This window comes from Pseudorca crassidens, chromosome 19 (genome assembly GCF_039906515.1).
Source record: "Pseudorca crassidens isolate mPseCra1 chromosome 19, mPseCra1.hap1, whole genome shotgun sequence".
NCBI lineage: Eukaryota > Metazoa > Chordata > Mammalia > Artiodactyla > Delphinidae > Pseudorca > Pseudorca crassidens.
Window position 1 is genome coordinate 33248850 of NC_090314.1, and position 13749 is coordinate 33262598.

General features: G+C 48.7%; 1 protein-coding gene across 1 annotated transcript in view; it reads right to left on the minus strand.

Annotated features, from left to right (window-relative positions):
• Positions 1-2634: 2634 nt before the first annotated feature.
• The window catches only part of LOC137213077 (hepatitis A virus cellular receptor 1-like), an 89183-nt gene continuing 78068 nt past the window's right edge, over positions 2635-13749 (minus strand). Inside the window, exon 5 of the transcript XR_010937777.1 lies at positions 2635-3138. The gene's annotated coding sequence lies outside the window, so the exon portion shown is untranslated. The remainder of the gene's footprint in view (positions 3139-13749) is intronic.

Sequence of the window (13749 nt, forward strand, 5' to 3'; positions counted from 1 at the left end):
CTAGGATGCTCTTCCCCAGGATGTGTGCTCCTTCCTTATCTAAAATTTCACCTCCCACCAACCTTTCATGTCCCTTTCCCACTGTTTTTTTCTCTAGGCATCACCATTTAGCACATCGTATAGTTTACTTCTCTCTCATTTATCATTATCTCCTCCACTAGAATATAAGCTCTGCGAGGGCAGTAATTCATCTACTTGACCCATCGGTAGCCCCAGCTCCTAGACTGCCTGGCACATGGCAGGTGCTTAAACATTTGTCAAAAGAACGAATGAATAAATGAACGCCTGGCTCATGTTCGTTCTATTGGAGAAGAGCATCCCAGTCCCTTCAGGATGAACAGCCAGAGGCCATTTCAACCTAAAGAGGGCATGAAACTTCCGCACTGAGAGCTGGGGACTTAGCTCTCTTTAGCAAGTCCTGGTAGACCCAACCGTGCTGGAACTGTGCCCCACGGGCTGCTGGGATCACACCAACCTCAAGGATCAGCTCCTCCAGGAGTTTGCAAACCGTTTAAAGAAACAGTATATCCCTGCTCTCTTCCCCCAGAGAGTCTTCCTGGAATTTCATTACACAAAACAGATAAAATTTTATTAGTATAAAACTACGGGCTTACATTTAGCACATTTTTGTTAAATGAGGACATTGAGATTGAGGAAAATACAAATTTTACTAAATGTCATGCGGTATCCTGGACTGATTGGATCTTAGAACAGAAAAAGGACATTAGTGGGGAAAAAAACACAGTGAAATCCAAATAAAATCTAGAGTTTACTTAATAGTAATATACCCAGGTTGGTTTCTTAGTTTTGGCAAATATACCACCGTAATGTATGATAGCAAATAGTAGGAGAAACTGAAATTGTCTGGGGGTATTCAGGAACTCTTGGGACTACAAGTCTCCTGTGAATATAAAATTAGCGAAAGGAAAAGGTCATTTTAACAATTTTATTGCATTCGTAAATAAAATTTAACAAAAAGTACAAATTTGAAATTATGGGTGACCATTATCATCTTCTAAAACACAGAAATTATTGCTATGTTTTGCTTTGGTTACACAACATTGAAACAAAACCTTAACTTTCTCAGCTGAGCAGTTGAAAATGGCAACGGATTTTAACAGCTGCTGCCTTGCGGTCTCAGGATGTGCTCCGATGAAACGGGGAAGGCGGGGAGCTCACTCTGGGTTCTGTAGAATGGGAGCGGAGCAGCCTTCCCGCTGCCCTGGCACCACCAGTCTGCGAAGGGTTAACATTTGTACAAAGCACGTTGGAGTGTGCATACTGTTTCCTACAGTTTTAAAATAGTTTAAAATCTCTTTGAAAGCTGACATTTGCATCTAAATTTGCAGAACCTGTGAAGCCTCTTTAGGGCTTTGCCAAGCACAGTTTGAAAACCACTGGTCTAATCACACGTTCCCATTTTACAGATGAAGAAACTGAGGCCTGGAGCGGAGAAGGGACTAAGGCCTCACAACAGGTCCAGCGTCAGCCTAGGTTGTCCTGTTTCCAGCCATGAGGTTTATTCCTGTGAATGGAAGTAGCTGGATTATTCTTTCTAACCACTGGAAAGAAAGTCTTCGAATGCTTCAACTTATGTCTTCCTCTTGATGGTCATTTACTTTATTCCATTTTTTAAAGCTCCAGTGAACCGTCTTGAGCATATTTCCTTATTCACGTGTCTAGAGCTTCTCTAGGGTACAATCCTAAACCACACGGTGTATATACCCTCAACTTCACCGGAAAATGCCAAGTCATCTCCAAGTGCTTATAAGAGTTGCACTCCCTTCCAGAGCAGAGCACACCCCCCTGTAACTCCCCATCACCTGTGTTGTAATTGTCAGAAAGGAAGGGGACTGTGCCCCCTACCATCCTGCTAGTGTGTGATACCCTTGCCCTCCGGAAACCTTGATTGTCCCAGGACTGGGTTCTAGCCCTGAGCCTGTCCTAACTCACCGTGTGGCCTTGGGTGAGTCACTTCCTGGGCCCCCACCCCAGCCTGACTCTCATCTGTGGCACGAGGAGGTAGCGCTAGCTCAGAGGTTCCTAATCTGAGTGTTTTCACTCTAAATTAAAATTCCACCACCTTCCCCATAAAAAACAGATGTACTCACAGTATTCTGTGATTGAGAAAATACAACACCATCCTAGGCTACTGTGAGTTCATGAATGATTTACAATGAATTTGTACTTCATTAAACACTGTGACATGTAATATATTTTGAAATGGTTATAAATGTATCTGTGATCAACATATTTCTTCAACACCGTGTTTTATACACATATGGACATGTGCTCCACATCCTGGATTTATACACACTCCACCTCTCCATCCGTGGTTGGAAACTACTGGACTAGAGATGTCGGTGATGGGGAAGGTAGCATTGTGGCTTCAGAAAGCCCTCGATCTGAATCCTGCTTTTGCCATTCAGCACGTTGCCTAACTTCCTGGGACCCTAGTTTATTCTTATGTGTGGGTGCGTGCACCAGGCTCTATTCTAAGCACACTTCACATACTAAATTACATGCTTAGAACAGTTCCTGGCAAGTCAGTGCCCTCTAAATGTTAGTTATTTTTAACCTCAATGAATCCTCCCAACAACCCTACAAGGGAGTTACCGTCCATTCATTTAAATGGAGGTTTAGATATTATTTATTTATTTAGAGATTTATTGAACATGACCGTGTTCCAGGCTCTGATTAGGCACTGGAGATGCAACAGTTGCAAATGTCTGCCTTTATGGAGCACACCACAATTCCGATTTTACACTTAAGGATGCTGGAGCACAGAGAGGTTAAGCGCCTTTTCTGAGTTTACGCAGCAAATGGAACAAATGAACAGGACAAGCAACCTGGTGGCTTTGTCTACTGGCAGTTCTTCACCAAAATTCCTTCGCTTTCATCTGGGAACTGCTTCTTCTTACACCCAGTCTGTCCATATGTTGCCTGAAGTAGCTGCTCTGGTCTCTCATGACCCTGCTTATGGCCCTTGGACCAAGCAGGGGACAGGAGTTCAAGTCCATGGGTTTTTTGTACTCGGGGTCAGAGAAAATGCAAAGTCAGCCTGTGGAAGCAGTAAGAGGAGAACTTGGGAGTGTTTTCTTCTATGTGGAGAATGTCACTCTGCAGGGAGCAGGGACACTGGAAGCAAGGCATGGAGAGAAGCAGAGATGTGAGCGGGAGAGAGAGGGAGAGACAGACAGACAAACACACGGGTGTTCATCTCTCCAAACTCAGCCATTCCTGATACCCAGCCACATTCCTCTCTGGGCTCCCGGAGACACCCAGTATCTTTATACCAAACTCCCCCTTTTTGCTTAAATTTGCAACCAAAGGGCTCCTAGTTAATAGACCAGGACATGGCAGGTGTCTGTGAGCAGGTGCTCTAAGGCTCCTTGAGCTCCTGCCACGCCCCAGCCTTGCCTTTTGGTGTCTGGAGCCGAGAGTGTCCTGTTCTTAGATAACTTTGCAATACATTCTCTTCCTCCAGGGCATGTGGCTGCCACCTAACTCTTAATAAATCAGATGGGAGCTTTCTACATGGAAAAGAGCTCAGCCATACATCATTTCTGTTTTCCACTTGGGGAGAACAGCTATGCTACAGCAATAACCTGCCACTATATGTCTCAAAGCCCTATTTATATAGCCATATGGATAAATATATATAAATAGGACTGTGGAATAATAGATTAAAGGATGTGCTCGTCCATAGAAGACTTATGGGGCTTTCAGGACCTAATGGCGGCTTGATTCAGCAAGAAAAATGGGTCTTCAGCAGGATGTGGCCAAGAATTAGATGAGCCCATAACCTGATAGAGAGCCCACCTGGGAGATGGTGAGGTGGGAGGATTGTGTGAGGTGCCAGAAGCTCTGGCAGAACGAGCTGTGGGAGGGAAAGAGCAGGGCGGGGCTGTGCTGAGTCATGAGCCCTGCGCCGGCTTCCCAGCTCAGGTCACATATTCTGCTGTGTGACCTTGGGTGGGTCGCTTGCCTTCTCTGGGCCTCGGTTCCTCACCTATAAATGAGGAATGTGGACTCGCTGCCCACTAAGGCCAGCTTTTTTCACTCTGACATTAAAATGCCTTTGAGCTGCAGAGTCTCTGCCCTCGGAAGGTTGGGAAGATCTCAGGTAGGTGGAGGTTGTCTCCCAGGCCTTGAACCATCGCTGGTGTGACCTTCTTGAAGGCTTCCTCAAAAGGGACCTGCAGCCACAAGCCCAGAGGTCCTAGGGCGGTCTAAATAGCAATAACGATGGTTGCTACTGCTACTCCCTCATTATTCTGCACGACGGTGTCTGGGTGCACTATTCTTGTGACCGGCAGCTAGAATCTATTGAGTACTTACTATGCCAGGCACCGTTCTGAATACCATACACGTGTTAGCATCCTCACAAGAACCCCAGGAGGCAGGTATCATTATTTCTTCCATTTAGAGAGGAAGAAGCAGAAGCACAGGGAGCCCCATGACTGGTCCCAGGCCAAGCAACTGGAAAGTGATGGTGTGAAGATACCCCCTGGAGTCTGACTCCAGAATTCCTAGTCTCCACTGTGTGTATCCCATGTACAAGGGCAGAAACAGAGGCTACTAGAGGTTAATTACTGTGTGAACAGCCAGGCTCCTCAGACCTGTCAATTTCCTGGGAAGGGATAGAGAGAAAAAGTGTTTCTCCCTGCTCCTTGTATTTCTTTCAGTTTTTCCAAGTCAGTCAATTTTTTTTTAAACAAAAGTCTATTTACAGAAGCGACACATAGGGCCCACGATAACCACGCGTCAGCCATGCTTCAGTGAACCCCCAAATCAAAGGTGGACTGGATAATGTGTACCTGAAGCTACTGGCTTTTTCAGGATTTCAGACTATTTTTGTTGTGTTGTTGTTCCCTCTGTGGGTTGAAACCAGCCTTTTGTGTCTTGATGAGGACACATTTCTCCTGGGGTGTAACAATGCAGCTGGTGTTAGACCTAATGCCAAAGAGAAAACATTTGCTATTTTGGAAGAGTTAATCCTAAATCTTCTTTCTTTGGCTCCTGCCTTTAGAAAAGGCATTTCTGAGGCAGGTCCAGGCAAGACTACAGCTGCAATAATCCTCCCTCGATCATCTTAACACTAATCACGAAACTTTATTGAGCACTTGTAATGTGCCAGGCCCGGTGCCAGAGGCAGATTTAATTCTCCTGACACCTTCTCTAGGAGTTTTGCTGTTACCCTCACACTGCAGCCAAAGGGCTGAGACACAGTGGGTTATAGCTCGGCTGAGATGTCTCAGCCAGCAAGAGACCTAGCTGGGACTAGAGCCTGGACTGGGCACCCGAGGCCACCCTCCTGCCCTGTCAGGGCCCCCAGTGTGGGCACTTTCTCAGACCCATCTCCCACCTCCCACAGATCCCACCCGTCTTCACCTGTCCTGTGGCTGCGTTCAGGACGGGGCCTCCCAGAGGTTCAGAGAGGGCCAGAGAGGCCCTTTCTTTCTTTTTTTTTTTTTTTTTTGCCGTACGCGGGCCTCTCGCTGTTGTGGCCTCTCCCGTTGCGGAGCACAGGCTCCGGACGCGCAGGCTCAGCGGCCATGGCTCACGGGCCCAGCCGCTCCGCGGCATGTGGGATCCTCCCGGACTGGGACACGAACCCGTGTCCCCTGCCTCGGCAGGCGGACTCTCAACCACTGTGCCACCAGGGAAGCCCGTCTTTACATTCTTACATGCATCCCTGTAACCCTACCCAGGTCAGGATATTTACAGCACCCGGAAGGTTCTCTCATGCCCCTTTGCCGTCACTATCCCCCAAGAGGTAACCACCATCATGACTTCTATCACCATGGGTTGATTTTGCCTGTTCTTGAATCTCATGTAAGTTGAGTAATACAGTGTATATTCTCTTGTGCCTGGCTTCTTTCGCTGAACGTGATATGTGAGATCAGCCATGCTTTTGCACTTAGCGGTGGTTTATTCTTTTTACTGTTATGTAGCATTCCACTGTATGAATATGCACAATTTATTTACCCATTCTCTTATAGATGGGCATCTGGGTTATTTCCATTTTGGAGCTATCACAAATAAACTATTATGAGCACTTACTATAGACCGAACGTTTGTTTCCCCCCAAGATTCTATGTTGAAACCTAATCCCCAGTGTCATGGTGTAGAGGTGGAGCCTTTGGCAGGTGATTAGGTCGTGGGATTAGTGACCTTATAAAAGAGACCCCAGAGAGGCCCCTTGCCCCTTCCACCGTGTGAGGACACAGCAAGAAGACAGCTGTCCATGAGCCAGGAGGCAGGTCCTCACCAGACACCATCTCTGCCGGGCCTTGATCTTAGACTTCCCAGCCTCCACAACTGTGAGAAATAAATTTCTGTTGTTTATCAGCCACCCAGTCTGTGGCAGTTCTGTTAGAGCGGCCTGAACGGATTAAGATGACGTTCTTGCACGCGTTTTTGGTGGCCATATTCACTCGTTTCCCTTGGACAGGGTATGTGTATGTTCAGATTTCAAAGATATGGCCAAAGAGTTTTCCCAAGTGGTTGTACCGAGTATCACTCTCACAGCAGCACGTGAGTACGGAATAGACATTTAGAGATGGAGGATAACTGTCACGTCCTTACCCCTTTCAGTGTCACGCTGTGAATGGAGTATTTTGGAGAGAAGTCAAAGTTTACACAGGACCTCCTTGAGGCCTGGGCAGCCTCCTGGTGCCCCACTGGGTTCATATCTGTTAAGAAAACTCCACAGAGGCACTGCTTTGTCTTAGGAATTGCCTGTGTTAGGGTTCTCCAGAGAAACAGAACCAGTAGGATATATAACAGAAACAGAGACCGATTGGTCTGTATAAGAGGACGTTCGTTACAGGAATTGGCCCATGTGAAGTCCCACTATCTGCTGTCTGCCAGCTGGAGGCCCAGGGGAGCAGGTGGTGTCGTTCAGTCTGACTCTGAAGGCCTGAGACCAAGAACGCTGATGTCTGAGGGCAGGAGAAGATGGATGTCCCGGCTCAAGCAAAGAGAGCGGTCCACTCCTTCTCTGCATTTTTGCTCTACTAGGGCCCTCAGTGGATTGGCTGCTACCCACCTGGATTGGGGAGGGCGATCTTCTTTACTCCATCTCCTGATTCAAATGCTAACCTTCTTCAGAGGCACCCTCAGAGACACACCCAGACATAATATTTTACCAGTTACCTGGGCCTCCCTCAGCCCAGGCAAACTGAGCCATAAAATGAACCATCACGTTGCTGTACTTCAGCCTTTCCTCATCCTCCAGCCACCCAAGCGATGGGGGTGGGGGAAGTGTCCTCCCAATCAATGAGGTGGAAAGGAGAGGAAGTGATCCCGAGTTGCCCTTTCTCACTGTGGGATCAGGCAAGGCCACGTGGACTCTAAGGCAGGGTCCTTGGCCCCTTTCAGCTGACATTTTTTGGGGCAGCTCCCACATGCCAGGCGCATTTGCTACTTCGTGTGACCATTCCAACAACCTTGCAAATTTGGCATAATTAGCTATTACCCTGTGTCAGGCACCTCGTTAATGTTCATTATCACCCATCTTCACGACTGCTCCACGTACAAAAGACAAAAAGGCAGAGCAGAAAGACGAGGAACTCATGCAGGGTCACAGAGCGAGGAGGTACCAACACAGGACCTGCCCCAGACCGCCCGGCACAGTGGGGAGGCCACATGGTTCCTGGGCCAGCAGAGCCCCTGTTACTGTGAGTTACACGTGTGCACGTACACACAGTAGTGTGCGTGTGAACACTACCTCCTGTGACAGGCGTGGCTCTTTCTGAAAGACGAAGCACAAAGGGATGTTTTGTGAATTGAATTACGTTATTTACCAGGAGAGGTGACTTTTAAAAAAAAGATCTAATAGGAGACATAGGGTGAGACCATTGGAAAATGTGACCCTGTCTTTTCTTGGGTGTGAATCTATAGGTTTTTATAATTGACACTTGCTTCAAGCAGGGGTGCATGGACCCACTCCCCCTGCCACCCACCCCATCAGCCACCATCACGTGTACATTGCAGGAAGCTCGGCGTCCTGCCTTGGTCTGCAGTGGCCTGAAGTGGGCAAGGCCCCCGACTGGCTCTCTGCCTTGGCCTGGTCGGGTAGGAGGCGTCCACAGCCCGCAGGATTCGGAGTGGTGCGTGAGGGGCAGGTTCTTGCTGTTTCTCCACCCCTTCCCACCACCCTTGCCAGCACAGCACCCACAGAGGGGCTGGTCATTTCTGCCAGGTCTGATGATTTCAGAGTCTGTGAGGTAAGCTAGCACAGTAAAGCTGTAGAAAGTGATGCTTTCCAGGTGCAGAAATAACCGTCCCTCTGCTTGTTCCCTCGGATGGGTAGGACGGGCGAGTCGCCAGCCCTGTACGGGGCTCAGTCATTCTGTGCGACGTCGACGGCCTCGCAGGGGGCACAGCGGTGCCCTCCCCACCTGTGATCTCTCGTTCACTCCAGGGGAGCGGCTCCGGGGCCAGCTGCACAGCTGTGGGCTGGCCTTTGCTCACTCCTGCAGCCCAGCCTGCTCCTCCCAGAACTTGCCCCTTGAACGACCCAGGCAACGAAGGGTCCCTGGAAGGGGGTCCCTCCCTCACTTCCCAGGAGCAGCAGAGCTAGCGGCCAGCAGCCACGGCAGGGCAAGGCCCAGTCCCGGGCAGGGGAGGGCTTTGCTGTTAGTTCCCAGCAGCACCGAGCTCAAGGGTGAGGGCTGGAGCCGTGGAGGCAAGAAGGCTTATTCTGAGGGGTAACAGATGGGTGGAAGCGGAAGGTAAGATGCAAGGAGGGAAATTCGTGTTCTTTTCGCAGCTACTATGTGCCAGGCACATACCTTATCCTGTTTGGTCTTCACGACAACCCAATGGACCAGATACTGTTTATTATCACACCAAGGCCCAGCGGCTTGGGGACACACGCCAGCAGTGTAGTCACACAAGGTCCTGGGCTCAGAAGGAGCCCTGCACTCAGTTTAACGCTCTGCTGTCAACACCTGGAAATTCTTCATAACTTTTTAGCAAGGGGTTCCGTGTTTCCATGTTGCACTGGGCCCTGCAAATTCGGTACCAGTCCTGATTATACTCAATTTACAAACGAGTAAACCAAGGCCCATACGCAATCTGCCCAAGGTCACACCTGGGAAGTGGTGGACTTAGTACTTGGACTCAGGGCCGTCCTACTCCCAAGACCGTACACTCCAACCTGCCACGGGGCTGTATCCCGGCAGGGTACGTGGTATGTCAGCACAGTGGTTCTCAAAGCCAGGTCCCTGGGTGGGCAGCATCACTTGAGGACTTGGTAGAATCAGACCCTCTGGGGGTGGGGCCCAGCAGCCTGTGTTTTAACAAGCCCTCCAGATGATTCTGATGCGACTCAAGTTTGAGATGCTCTGAGCTAAAAGGTGGCAGATGACAGACAATGAAAAGAAGAGCGCAGAGAGGGAGGGAGGGGGGGAGGGAGATGGAGATCCTGTGTGTGCGTGTGTGTGTGTGTGCGTGTGTGTGTGTGTGTGGTGTGTGTTTTGGGGGGGTTGGTCTGCAGCTGTAAATAGGTTGGTCACAGTGGGCTCGGTGAGAGGTGATGATTGAACCCAAGTGTGAAGGAGATGGGGTGGTGCTCTCTGGGCTTGTGCGGAGGGGCGGGGGGAGGAAGACCCAGGAAGAAGCAAGGACCAGCCCCGAGGCCCGAGGGTGGGAATGTGCCTGGTGAGCCCGAGGGACAGTAAGGAGGCCACCGGGGCCCAGACAAGTACGGCAATGGTGAAGACACACTCCCTGTGTCACCAAGGCTCTGGATCCCAATCCCCTTTTCTTGCTTATTCCATCCACGTGACAGTTACCTGGGGAGACAGTTTGGGAACATTACCCAAGAAGGACAAAGGAGGGGCTGTTTCTCTCGATGGGCAGTGATGCTCTTCAGGGAGAAGGCGTGAGGACCCACCTGAAAGTGGGCTTTGTGGATAAACTGATCGGGCCTCATTTAGAACTGAGGCCCCTTGGCCAGTATCTTCAACGTGGCTTTCTCACTGCCTGGAGGGTAGCTGCTGAGAACAGAGCAGTATGTCTCAAGGATGCCTTGAGCTCCAATAAATAACACAGGAAGTTCTGGAAATGACTCTGCTGCAGGGGCAACAGTTCTGCAGTCTTAAGGGTTTTCTTAAAATTTCAGGGCCGGTTTAAAGCTTAGGGATGCAAATGACTTTGGATCAATATGCCATAAACTATGTAAATTAGCTAATATGAGATTTCTAATTTTGCAATTTTAGAATTTCCCCAACTCCACAGGGCTTCTTCTCCAAACTTCTAGCTTCTGCTAAAAGGGTTCTGGAGAAACCTTTCCTTGGTTCTTCCAGATTTAGAAATAATAGCTGCCTCGTTTTTGGTTTTTTAAATTTATTTATTTTTATTTTGGGCTGGTTGGGTCTTCCTTGCTGCACGCGAGCTTTCTCTAGTTGGAGTGAGTGGGGGCTACTCTTCGTTGCGGTGCGTGGGCTTCTCATTGCGGTGGCTTCTCTTGTTGAGGAGCACGGCCTCTAGGTGTGCGGGCTTCAGTAGTTGTGGCACACAGGCTCAGTAGTTGTGGCTCTCGGGCTCTAGAGTGTAGGCTCAGTAGTTGTGGCGCACGGACTTAGTTGCTCCACAGCATGTGGGATCTTCCTGGACCAGGGCTTGAACCCATGTCCCCTGCATTGGCAGGCGGATTCTTAACCACTGCACCACCAGGGAAGTCCCTAGCTGCCTCTTATACTTATTATTTCTGTTTTGCTGAGCTGCTTTTTCAGTTCTCCAATATCTATTTAACAAATTATTTGTATTAAATCTTATCTGTTGATTGAAAAAAAAAAATTTCAGGCCGAACTTGCCACTCAGCATGAAATCCCAAGAGGAGAGGATTGGCACAGTTGGCCAGCATTGGCTCATCCTCTTCCTCAGAAGTGACCCTGCCCCTGATGACCTTGTGAACTTGTGTCAGGCAGGGGCCCTGAGCTCCTTTGTCTCTTTTCCTTTGTCATCTCATTCCTAGTCTCAGCCCTTGTGCAGAATCTGCATTTCACTCCAATGGGGGGTGATGAGAACTTGGACTCCAAGGCAGTAGTGGAAGGAGAGGGAGAAGAAGGGAAGAAATATTGAGTGAAAGATGGATAGACTTGGTCAAGGATTGGATGGGGGGCATGGTGGGGAAGGGAAATGGGGGATAACTTCCAAGTTGGACACCGGGATAATTTAGCTGACGTTTAATTGAGTGCCGATTCTGTATCGGATAGTATATTAAGTGCACTCTGTGCATTGTTGCATTTAATTCCTCATTATACCCATTTTATAGATGTGAAAACTGAGCCTCAGCTAGGAAAGCACTTGTCTCAGGTCACAAAGTTAGTAAGTGGTGGGTTTGGGATGGAAACCAAAGCCTGACTGAAGCCATGATACCAGTGGTCCTCAAACCTTAGCATGTATTAGAATCACCTGGAATGCTTGTTCAACTAGAGACGACTGGGACTTACACCAGAGTTTCTGGTTCAGTAGGTCTGGGGCGAGGCCCGAGAATCTGCATTTCTTTTCTTAAAAAAATTAGTTATTATTCATTTTTGGCTGTGTTGGGTCTTCTTTGCTGCACGCGGGCTTTCTCTTCGTTGCGGTGCGCGGGCTTCTCATTGTGGTGGCTTCTCGTGTTGCGGAGCACAGGCTCTAGGCGCTCGGGCTTCGGTAGTTGTGGCATGTGGGCTCAGTAGTTGTGGCACGCGGGCTCTAGAGCGCAGGCTCAGTCGTTGTGGCTCACGGGCTTAGTTGCTTCGTGGCATGTGGGATCTTCCCGGACCAGGGCTCGAACCCGTGTCCCCCTGCATTGGCAGGCGGATTCATAACCACTGAGCCACCAGGGAAGTCCCAGAATCTGCATTTCTAATGAGTTCCTGAGTGACGCTGATGCGGTTGATCCAAGGACCACATGTTGGGTACCACTGCATCCCAATAACAAGGCCATGCCTTGGAATCACCTGAGCACTTACACATTCTGATGCCAGCTGGCTCCCCTCTCTGAAGGTCTGACTGAATTGGTCATCAGTGGCGTCCGAATTTTGGCATTTTTTTAAAAAGCCCCCTGGGTGTTTCTAATGTACAGCCAGGGTAGAGAACCGCTGCTCTAAACTCTGTCGATAGGGAATACAGGAGAAATAGCGGGTTTCTGGAGAAAATAATGGTCCCTTTTCACTAATATACAGAAACATAATGACTTCAGCTCTCAAGCTGAAACTCCCCAGCATTATGAGCCGATCTGCTTGGGGCCCAGCTAGATGCTAATTGAGTTTCCTGTTCGGGCCGGGTGCTTGTTCTGGGCAGCTTTTCCAACGACCTGAGTGCGGACTGATTGGGACCCGCCGGGTGGTGGGAAATGACAGGATGGAAATCCACTGAGGAGCTGATGACAGGTATCCTTGTAACTGGGCATTTTTCTTATGAATAAGGTTTGTGGGGATTTCACTTAAGTTAGCAGCAGCATGTTTTCTGACCAAAGCCCTTGCATAATTATGCAACGGAAATGTATTTGAAATTGCTTAAATGGTTATATATAGGTAGGCTTTGTTCAAGCATTTGAGGTACTTTTAAGAATTCTGTATTCAGTTGGATTACCTTTGAAATGTGCTTTGGAAATTGGAGTTTGCTATTCCCAGTTCAGTGCTGGGAAAGAGGAGGGTGCTCTGTATAACCTAAAAGCCACAGTGCTTTTTAGAAGGTTGGCATTGTTTCCAAGGATGATTAACTCGTATCTGGTGATTAATTTTTAGGAAATAACTGGGGAGGCTTGTGACTACTGCCTTAAAGTACAAGGAAAGTAAACAAACAAACAAACAAAACAAGGGGACTTCCCTGGTGGCACAGTGGTTAAGAATCCTCCTGCCAATGCAAGGGACACGGGTTCAAGCCCTGGTCCAGGAAGATCCCACATGCCGCGGAACACCTAAGCCCGTGCGCCACAGCTACTGAGCTTGTGCTCTAGAGCCCACGAGCCACAACTACTGAGCTCACGAGCCACAACTACTGAAGCCCACGAGCCACAACTACTGAAGCCCGCGCGCCTAGAGCCCATGCTCCACCACAAGAGAAGCCACCGCAATGAGAAGCCCGCACACCGCAACAAAGTGTAGCCCCCGCCCTCCGTAGCTAGAGAAAAGCCCTCGTGCAGCAATACCCAATGCAGCCAAAAATTAATTAATTAATTATTAATTATTTTAAAAAAACAAGGAAAGTTGAATGTCTCAATTCATCGGCTCTCACCAAGATTAAAAAAAATAGTGCTAATGTTGACTGGATGGAGGAGGAAGAAGAGAAATTGGAATCAGGGAGTGGTAGAGTCTCAGATTTGGAGCTGCAGAAGGCATCTAGACCAGGGACTCAAGCTCAATGCCTTCAGAAGCCTAAAGGGGTGAGGGACCAGCGTGCACCCCACCTAAAGAGGCAGCTGACTGTTCCATGCACGAATGGGGGCCCAATACTGTCAAATTGCCTGAATTTTCAAGACAAGGCAGAGATCAAGATCTTAATATAAACTTTCCCAATTTTAAAAGGCTTGTTTAAATGCCATAAATACTGTGTTGGCCAAATAGGTCTGTGGGCTGTATTCAGACCACATCAATGATCTTGTCCAACCCCATTATTTCACAGAGGAGGAAATGCGCCCTAGAGGGTTTACTTGGTTATCGATTTAAATAACGGCAGTCAACTCAGAGCTCTTTGCCTTCAAGGCACTCACAGTCTGGTGAGGAGAAGGCAGGAAACAGGGATGGG